This window comes from Carassius auratus, chromosome 32 (assembly GCF_003368295.1).
Source record: "Carassius auratus strain Wakin chromosome 32, ASM336829v1, whole genome shotgun sequence".
Lineage (NCBI taxonomy): Eukaryota > Metazoa > Chordata > Actinopteri > Cypriniformes > Cyprinidae > Carassius > Carassius auratus.
The window spans coordinates 8,302,291-8,313,806 of NC_039274.1; the positions used below are offsets into that span (position 1 = coordinate 8,302,291).

Genomic DNA, 11,516 nt, shown 5'->3' on the forward strand with positions numbered 1-11,516 from the left:
TTGAGCACTACAGAGCAGGGCTGATGCCAGCACAGTCTGACAGTGTGATGGATACTGCTGAGTGAAGAGCTGATAGATTTTCTGTTGATCCCATGCCACTTTTTCCTGCAGCTGGGCCTCTTCTTCCATCCTACACTGACACATGACTAGAAATATTGAGGGCTTTGGGCAAAAATCATTTTATTCATAAACACCACTAAATTATACCCATTCCAAACTTCAGAGTGTGCTCGATGAGCAATATTTCAAATGCCAATAATAATAAAAAATATATAAATCTATCAATATGCTTTGATAGAACTCATAAAGAGTACTGCTATAACATGATAAACAAAAACCAGCCATATTTTCATGTTAAAGTGCAATTTTTATGATTCTGACAGTCAGATTTTCAGACATTCCAAGTTAGACTATATATATATATATATATATATATATATATATATATATATATATAAAGTGACGTGACATTTGGCCAAGTATGGTAACCCATACTCAGAAATTGTGCTCAGCATTTAACCCATCCAAAGTGCACACACCCAACACTCAAAGACACAACCCTAGGGTTAGGAGTCAAATGCTCTAACCACTAGGCCATGACTTCCCTATTGTGATTGTTGCTAATAAATACATCTAAAGAATTACACGCACATAATTAAAAGTGTGTTTGTAAGTTTCTAACCCATTTAGCCATACCAGATGAGGGGTTGGGTAAGGCCATTTATTTGTTTTAAAGAACTTTCATGGATTCTGTGGAGAGATGCTGCTCCACAGCCACGGGACAGCCTGTGCTACACTGTAAAAAAAAAAATTTTTAAACATTTTGGAAACTGACAATTAAATATTGACTCAACAAATTGCTTTCAAATAATTATCCCCAAACAAAAAGATGCATTGGGGTAATTTTAGCTTATGGTCCAAATGTAAAATTAAAAATATATATTCAATGAACATATTAAATTGTGTTCAGCCAATTAATCAAGTAAAAGTGAAATATTTGTGTTTGCCGAACAAGCCTTGCGGAGAAAAAAACGCACCTGAGAGAAACCGTTGGTATAGTGGATTCAAATATATCTGCGCGGGAGAGTGAGGAGACTGAGGAGTCGATGCTGAAGTACGACGACAGAAGTTCAGACATCATTTCCAAACAGATTTTTCTTCATTTAAGTTATGGTGAGTACTGAAATATGAATTTATTAATTCTTGTTTACGTCAAACCGAGTGCATGTCTCAATGTTTCAGCATAAAACCGTAAAACATGGGCATTAATGTTACACTACCGCGGCCATTACACTAGCATTGGGTAATGTTAAACGCATTAACGACTCTCCGAATGTTTTACTTGAGGACATAGTATGTAATGTCTGAAAAATGACAGACAAGGGAAGCTCTATTTCCGAACTTTTAATCAGAACGAAGACAGTCTGTGAGATGAACACTGTCCCGGCCCTCCGATCTATGCTCCGAACTTACTTTGTTAACCCCATCACTGCCGGTGCAAAACAAACAGCAATTTCACAACTATGAAGAGTCTGTGCGCTACAATATTTTCTTTAGCCTACATAACATTGTATTTTGAAAAATAACATTGAATTCACGCCTTGGTTTCATTATAGCCTTTTATAAACTAATTTAGCCCAATACTAATATCTCATTTACTATTTATTGAACTAAATAATTTTATCAAACTATATGGTGATTATGATAAATGTATGAGACACTAGCTATAATTTATATGTTTCTGTTATAACATTTTTTTTCTCTCTCAATGTAGCCAAACATCCTAGGTCTGACTCAACGGAACGACTAACCTTACGACTTTCACAGTGAGTATTTAAAAGTTTTTATTGCATATTTGTTCATACCATATTCGTATCAAATACCCTTAGCTCTTGTGATATTTAAATTGTGTTAAATTGCTTTATTGAGAGCCGCCATGAGACGCTTCTAAAATTTGTGACACTGTAATTCAGGCTACATAATTTACAAAGTGGTTGGCCAATTTGTGTTACACCCGTTTGACACATACTCCGTCTGCAGTGCTTATGTGCGTGTTGCAGTAAATGTATGGCAAGCTATAAAGCTCAGAATTAGTAATGTTAATTAAATCACTATTTATTAATAGCAATCTGTTAATTAATAATTAAATACTGTTGGGTTTCTCACACAAACCGATCATTTCGTGTCAGGCATCAATGTGTCAGTGACAGTATTTATATCACATTTTACCTCAAATCAGCTGTCCCCACACCATCACTTCTGGTAAGTGAGGTCAAATTACACGATATGGCATAGAGATACGCACGAAAGATCACTTGCGCCGCTTGCATCCCATTGAGATACGCCGTATTGTGTACATGACTTTGGAACAGAGTAGAGTTATAAATTATATTCAAATTAAATGTATATGTGGTGAAATTACTAGATTTATTAGAAATTAGATATATTTTAAATGAAAACTTACAACAGGCTTGACAAAAACAGCCGATTCTCATCTTTTCTTTTGTTTTAAAATCGTTTTTACAAGAAATCCTCCAAGAAAGGATGAGTGCTAACCATTATGTCACTTTTTTTTTTTTTTTTACCAAAATGCCAGGCATAGTGTCATTTTCCTTGCTTTATCCAAGGAAAAAAGCCATGTGTTGACTTTGAAACAGAGTAGACTTTAAATTATGTGCATCTGTGGTGAAATTACTAGATTTTCACGTCAATACATGTTTATTTTAATGCGAACAATGTGCTGTCACTTTAATTTAGTGGGTCCAGCACAGCAAAAAATAGACTTAATGTGGAAACGCCGCACTGCTGCAGGCCTGCACCTGTAACACACTGCCGGACCGCATCCGCTTGCAGTGTGAAAGCTCTAACCGGTTAACATACTCACTGCAAATGGACTATGTGAAATGGGCAATAGTCTGGGAACCCCTCCCTCAGAAAATCTCTACAAACTTGAACAAATTTTATTTTATATAATTGTACATCTAATTAATTTTTTCTAAAGATTTCTAACTCTTTTATATATATATATATATATATATATATATATATATATATATATATATATATATATATACAGAACAGAAATTGCTCAATATTACTCTGGGTCTTTTGCCCTTTCAGCAGTGTGGACTTGACTATCACCAGCATGCTGGTCACACAGTTCACAGTTTGCTATATTTTCTAGTTGCTGTACAGACTTTCTGACAACTTTTCCCCATTTAGCTCTATCTTTAGAAAGCCTTTTTTTTTTTTTTGCAAAAGTATCATCTTTCAGCTTTTTCATTTATTTATTTTGCAGGTTTAGAAGAAGTCCATGCAGTGCTGCTTCTGCAAGTTTTCATCACCTCATCAAGACCTAATTTTCAAGCACTACAGAACTTGCCATTGGTCAGTTAATGCAACTTCCTTTCCATGTTTACACCTAGAATGTGTTTGCATTTTCAAGGCAATTGGAGCTTTATAAACACATTTGTGGAGGGTATCCAAAGACTGGCAACAAGGGGAATACCACATTTTCTTGTGATTTTAGGGAAATCTGCTCTCAGTCAACATTTCTTCACCATTTAAGAGGACATCTTAAAAACCACGAGAGGGTTCATTGTCCATTTTTAAATTGTAATTTTGTAGCAACCAGTAACCGTACATTCACAGCTCATAAGAACAGGAAGCACAAATCCCATGGATTAAATGAATTAAAAATTAAATGGATTAAATTCTGGAAATCAGTTTGTCCTGAGAACAGGTGCAATGATGCGAGTCCATCTTCTTCCTTAGGATGTGCATAAATAAAATATTTAATATTGTTAGTGCAGTTTCATAAATGTAGTACCTAAATACCAAAATGTCAGTGAAATTTCTCTAAACACTGATAATAAATGTGTTTAAAGTAATTGTGTAAAAAATAAAGTGGTTTTGTTAATGTAAGATCTAAGGTCTAATGAGTTTTGTGTATCTTGGAATCCTGAATTGAAATGCATGATTTTTATCTACTAAGGTCTACTGTGAAGAAATGTTCAATGTATTTACCATTTAAGGTATTTTCACAATACTGGTGTAGATTTGATAAAATGTATTAAATAAAATGTGGCAGTATGGCTTGAGTGTTTAATGTACATATTTTTTTTATTTTGAGGCAACGGGGAATAAACAATACAGTGAAGTTGCTTTACTAATATAAATTTACCAAAATATATTTTTAGTTTAGGGAAAACTAAAAAGAAATGCTACTACAATTTAAAATGTATAATTCGACCAATAACATGGGTTGGTAACCTAATTTAGTTTCAATTGTTTTAACGAATTATTTCTAATTTAGCCAATGTTAACAGACTATTGCTACAATTGATAAAATTACATTTACAGAATTTCACTTGGGCCAATTGAAAATTTTTGATGTGACCAGTCACTAGAAAATTTTGAGTTGGGAAGATTATACATTTTTTACAGTGTACTTAGCAGACTGGAGCTTCAGCACAGGAAGTTAAGAGAAACAGTGTCCCTTTAATCAGGGCAGATAACCTTACACTTATATTGCTCTGGCATGGGCTTTCTAAAGGGAGGTGCCTAAACATCAGCGGACCATGACATCACCCCTTTCTGATTTTGGACAGGCTTTGTGATGAAGGTTTTGAACACCTTCAGGCAAGTCAAAATAGATTTAGAAGGCCTTTTAATTAAATAATTCATGAGCTAAGAACAAAGACAACTGGTAAAGGGATGATAACAAATGTTCACAAGTAGTAACAGTAGTAAAGATGTAAGACAAACATCCAACTAAATCATTTCAAAAGAAAAACATTTCGACATTAAACATAGCTTATTTTTGTGCTAATATTTAAGAAGCGACTTGACATACGGCCAAGTATAGTGACCCATACTCAGAATTTGTGCTCTGCTTTTAACCCATCCAAAGTGCATGCACACACACACACACACACACACACAAAGCAGTGGGCAGCCATTTATGCCCCGGCGCCGGTTGAGCAGTTGGGGGTTCAGTGCCTTGGTCAAGGGCACCTAAGTGGTGGTATTGAAGGTGGAGAGAGCGCTATACATTCACTCCCCCCACATACAATTCCTGCCGGCCCAAGACTCAAACTCACAACCTTTCAAGTGCGTGTCCGACTCTCTAACCATTAGGCCACGACTTCCCCCAAAAGAACAGATAACTTTGAACAAACATTCTGATATCAGTGGAAAAACATTTACTCATAACTTTTAAAATACCCTGTCGGAAAATTTGCCAAAGTTCAAAATACATGCCATGCTAACTGGGTGGTGAAGCCTGATATTCTTGCTTTAGATAATATCATCATCATTTTCTTGAATCCTTCATAAATGTAATACAGATTTTACACTGTACCACAGTCTAGTAATTATGAGATTTTTGTTGGAATCTGTAAAATTGGCCAGTACCTTTAAACTTGAGAAGAGCCTTATCTTGAACCAACAGCTTATGAACATAAGCTTAAGTCTCCAGCTTATGTTTATGAGTTCAGACAGATCCATTCACAGCTGCTTGAATTGACTCAAGCTGCTCAACAGGATTCAGAAATATTTATGCTGCTGAGATAACATAAAATGATCAAAAGCCATTTACTCAACACATTCATATTTATACACAAACGTTTAGCCAGATACATGAGGCATTCATGATATACTGTAGCAAAAGGTATGCAAGTGGGCACATGACACTGTGCAATATGATATATCTTCGATGGAATTCATTTGAATAAGAAAATCCATTTTATGCGCAAGAATATTTCCTGTTTGAAGGGCAGCACTCAGTGCTCTATGTATGTTAAAAAGTACACGTCCCACTTTACACACACACGCACACACAAACACGCACACACACACGCACGCACACACGCACACAAACACACACACACACACACACACACACACACACACACACACACACACACACACACACATATATATATATATATATATATATATATATATATACATATAAAGTGAAATATGTGTGACTGCATTAATTCATCTGAATAAAAATTGACTACAGCACACTGAGTTTGACTGTAGAAAGAACTGAAAGCTTTTGACAGCTGTATGCAAAATACTAAAGAAGTCTGACGAAATGGACAAAGTTGCCTGAGAACAGAGAGTGAGAGGCACAGAATCTGAGTGAGTGAAGGGAGAAATTGATAGATTTGGGTTACTTTTAGAGGATTCATGTGTCATGTGTGTGTGTGTCTCTGGGGATGTTGTGAGTATGTGTTCAGAGAGCAGCCATCCTTGGTTAGAGTCAGTATTAAAACAATGTTGTCAACAGGTGCATAATTCCTTACATCTATTCTGAAAGGAATAGTTCACCCGAAAAGGAAAACGTCATTCATCTTCGTTAATCTCCACAAATGAAAATAACTGGAAATATTCTCCCATCCTTTTTGTCAATCCACTGAAAAAAAAAAAAAAAAATAATCCAAATAATCAAGCAGTTTAATAGAAGTAGACATGAAGAGACATGATATCAGATATAAACATTGTAATCAGTGTACATATATACAGCTCATTGCATAACATTAAACAGACAAACTTAACCATACCTTCTTGACACGCTAAAACAAACCTCAACCATCAATCAAGTATACGTCTGAGTTTCTGATTACCATATTTGATTAACTGTATATGTATAAAAAAATATGTGTGAACTATGTATATGTGTTTAAAATATTCTTATATGAAGCCTAAATTATATGTTCATCATATATAGCCATCTTGTCTCTTAGCAAGATGGTTCATGTGGATTTATTTATTTTTACAGTCTCTTTATTAAACCAACTTAAATTTGGTTGTGTGGAGGACATTCAGTGCAGGGACAGAAATCTTACAGGTTACATTAAAATGTTTAGAAGATGAACAAAATGTTGACAGTTTAAAAATCAGTCATGACAAGTGAAGGCTAATTCACATTTGCCTGCGTTTGATGGATCAGTGTGTTTTCCTTTCATCTGTTGTTGTTGGTTGGCGGCATTTCCCCCCAACTGAACTTGTTCAATCAGAGTTTGTTGGGTCGTGGAATGTCTGAAAAGCGGCTGAACAAAAAAATACTGTAATCAGGTGATTGTCTGTGTTGGTCACCATTTGTGTGAATTATCCTTTACTATAGAAACAAATTTAAAATCATGTATATTGTCTACTCCTATTACATTTGATTTAATGCATCAAAAAGCATATATGTATCTATCATCTAAGCAACATTAATATAAGCTCTGGTACTTTGAAAGATAAATTCATTTTCTTGTTTTAAAAGAAAATCTTATCTTTTTTTCTGACTGTAAAATGCCTTATTTTAGAAAACCACTGAGTTTGTAACCAACAAGTAATTGATAATCTAGAGATAATTTTTATAAATTCAGATTTTAGACTGCATCATTAATTCCTAGGAAAAAAATTATATATATATATATATATATATATATATATATATGTGTGTGTGTGTGTGTGTGTGTGTGTGTGTGTGTGTGTGCGTGCGTGCGTGTGTGCGTGTGTGTGTGCGTGCATGCGTGCGTGTGTGTGTGTGTGTGTGTGCACTTGACCATGAGTGGACTGGCCTACATTTGTGCTACAGTTGGTGGGCTTTCACTTTATTCCATATTAAAAGATGGACTGAATAATACATACTGCAGCAAACATCAGTCGGGTAATTAGAAGTAAGCTATCAACATATTAATATGGCAGTGTTGCAGAAAGGATGAACAGTGGAATTTCAGTTAATATTTAGATATTTTAACAACAATAAAAATAAAAAAAAAACAACTGTGTAAGAGTGTGACATTACTACAGGATTTAATGGTTATGTGGTGTTTCAAGACAACAAATAACAACAAATATACAATGTTTTCCAGTATCATGCTATAATGAAGCCAAAAGTATGTCATCTGTGACCATATCCATCCACATGTCTGGAATTGACTGCACTAACTGGAGAGTTCACAAGGTGGCAGCACTCAAAGTTAGGCTACTGCTGTTAAGTACTTGACAAAGGAGTAGATGGAAAGCTACGTGGAACATTGTTATTGTTTCCTAAGGTGGAAACAATAACAATGATGGATGTGCAAGGAGGTCAGAGGGTATGATATGTAACTTGTAAGATTTGTGACAATTACTTGAAATTTAGACTTTAAAATATTATGTTTTAAAATATAATGGTTTGGTTTCCTTTTATTTATTTATTTTTGAAGCGTTTTAGGTTTATTTCTTCTTTGTTCCCTTTTTGTTTGTGCATTCCTTTAAGTACAGCTGATCATGCACGGTGTGCACAGTATGTGTTCCCACCAGAACTCCAACATTTTTTATAAAGCACCTAATAAAACAACTAAGTCGACCAAAGTGCTGTACAGTAAGTTCAATAAAAATAATTTAGTGGCAAAAAAACAAACAAAAAAACATCAATACACAACATACAAGCACCTACCTGCTCTCGCTATATATTCACTCTTGTTCTATAACAAATAAAATTGACTGTTGAAAAAGAGCTGGATGACTAATTAACTGAATGTCTGTGCCATTTAGGTGCTGAAAAAAGAATCCAACTTTAAAAATCTCCAGCTGCTCTCACCACGCGACACAAATCCAAGGCCAGAAGTTCTCAACAGACATGGTAGGTAATGACAACGTTCGATGGACCAAGCAAGGCCCCTGTGGGTGGTTACTGTGCAAATCAACAGGATTGTTTGAAAAACAGCTGGTGTTTCACAGTTTGACAACACTAGCTTCTGCCTCCTCCCTTTCTGATCCTCTCTTGCACAAATCAAAATAAGACAAACATTCATTTCATTATTATTATTTTTTTCTCTTTCTCTTTCTTGGTTTAACCCCAAAACTACTTCGTAGCTGAGGTTATTAGTTTTTAGTCACTTCTTTCATTATCAAGGATGATACTGTTTACTGTGTTTCCTTCTGTCTACCAAAGAATATTTTGCAGTGAGGTAGACACAGAATGATGGTTTTATGCATTCAGTGATAGCACATGGAAAGCTATAAACCTGTTATTTCCTTGGAGGAATCGGTAACATTACATAGGCAAGATACACTATGTCACATGTCTTGACTCACATGTCTAGTTTGCATGTGCTGTCTTTGTGCTCAGCGATATGTTCCAAACGGCTACTGACATGTTGTAGTTGGGATAAACAAACCATCAGATATTCTCCTGTTGCTGAAGACCACAGCTGTGCAAACCTCCAGGCCAGTCACACTTTTACAAGATAGAATTCTGTTGTCAGTGCATTTATTTTCATTATATGGGCAAAATCAATTAATCAATCAAAGAGACATTTTTTTCAGAAGAAAGACAGACATGCAGGTTTGGAACGATATAAATGACAAATAGAACCTTTTTTTTTTTTTTTTTTTTTACATAAGAAGGCCATGAATCAGTTTCAGCCTTCTTCAGTTATAGTTTTACCTCTTAACAGTAAAGCAGGGACACTGTCAATCCAAGAGACATGTAAAGCATCAAACTGAATATGGCATCAAACCTAATCATTCATCTCTTTAATAAGATGTTGCTGTGACCGGTCCTTAAATTTGGTGGGAATTTCTGTTTCTCCACAGCCACTTCAGTCAGATAATGAAGATGGCAGTGCGTGGCCTCGTTTCATGGATGTGCAGTTCATTAGTGTCAAGCTTGTAATAGTCTTCTGTCTCTATGAAATGGCAGATGAGGATTAATACTCTACACCATTAAATAAGGACTGGTGTACCCACCATTTTGGTGGCCCTATGAGAAAACTAAGAATCTGATTGGGTATTGACATGCAATGGGTCTCCAGATAGATTCATGGCTTCGAAGGTGTCACCTAGGTACCAGTGAAAATCTATTTGAGCTAAAATGGGAAGGCTTTGGGTTATATCACTCTCTCAGTCGTTCTCTCTCTCCTTTATTGTTTGTCTTTCATCTAATGTTCTGCTTGACTTCCTGCCGTTGTTCATCTGTGAGATTGAACCTCTGAAATGCTCTGCTGGCTCTCCACATAGCCGTCATGGATAAAGGTTTGCAGATGGGAAAACAAAGATAGAAGAAGAAAAGGAAGGAAGGAAGAAGGAACTTCATTACTGAGGTGATAATGCTTAAAAGCACATAATTGGCAGCAATGGTCTGAATCTGCAGGCGATGTTGTCCTTCACACAGTCATAGGCAGGATACAATTTCTTCAGCTCAACATTAATAAAACAGTCAGCATTCCTGTTTTTTGTTCTGTGAAGTATAAGTCGGCAAATATATATTCAGCACAAAATAACAACAAATAAAAACATAAAACATGAAGATGACAAACACATAGGAGTTATGGTTTTATAATTTATTCTTTAAATGTAATATATATATATATATATATATATATATATATATATATATATATATATATATATATATATATATATATATATATATATATATATATATATATATATATATATATATGAATATATATATAACTTTCAAATCCATGGAAATACACTGATGTTCTCTATTGTATCTACAAGGACACACACACATACACACAAACACTCCCATGACACAGGCAGAAAATCATTTCATTCTCCTCCTCAGGACAAAGAGATGATGAACATAAGCAATACAGCACCTCACACATCGTTAAAAACAATTAAAGACTGAAATACATGCCATGCCAATTTAAAAAACTAAATATGAAAGCTGTTGAACATTACTGATATTGACATATGGTTTGATGAGACTTATTAATATATAATTACAAAAATGTCCACTTAACTATTGTGTTATTTAATTTATTATGAAGTATAGGCTGTTTTAGTAGAACCCATCTAAATGGACTGCATGCAGACTGACTACATGTTTGTACAATTGCACTTAAGTTGTATTTTATTTCATTCAATCTTGAAATAGGTTTTCTCTATTATCTAATATGTGTAAATAGATGCATTTTCTACCTTCAACCTTCAAAGATTAAGTTGTTCTAAAATGGGTGATGATCAAAGTTGCCTACCCTAACGAAAGGAAAATATATTTACCAATATATTTCTGAAAATATAATGTGATATATTGTAATATATTATTTCCCCTTTTTATTTTCTAATATTTTATATATTTGAATACATTTAATAATATATTGATGATACATATATTATTTAATATATTGCAAAATATACAAATGATTGCAGCTTTCAATATATTGCAATATATTGGAAAAAATAAATATATATAAGAATATATGCCTAATATATTACATGATAATATACTGCAATATATTTTTGTTTCTTAAGGGTAATATTGTAGTCTATTAACAGTGCATCAAAACCTGTCTATTTACTTAAGTAACAGAAATGGGTGTCTTGCAATAAAATATTTAAGTACAAGTGACTTTGTATTTAATGTGAATTTAATAAAAACATTAGTAAGTTACGGTAAAATCATAACACTTTCATTTCAAAAACATTTTTACTGGCTTAAGTTTAGAGTTCAAGCACTCTCTAAAACTCCAATTAATCACTGAAGCTGTTTACAC

At 34.3% G+C, this 11,516-nt stretch overlaps 1 long non-coding RNA gene across 1 annotated transcript; it reads left to right on the top strand.

The window, feature by feature from the left end:
- The first annotated feature begins 1,085 nt into the window (after positions 1-1,085).
- Positions 1,086-3,825, top strand: LOC113052486 (uncharacterized). The gene is made up of 3 exons (XR_003277038.1): positions 1,086-1,173; positions 1,775-1,826; positions 3,299-3,825. It is a non-coding gene; the product is annotated as an uncharacterized LOC113052486 (long non-coding RNA).
- The last annotated feature ends 7,691 nt before the right edge of the window (positions 3,826-11,516 follow it).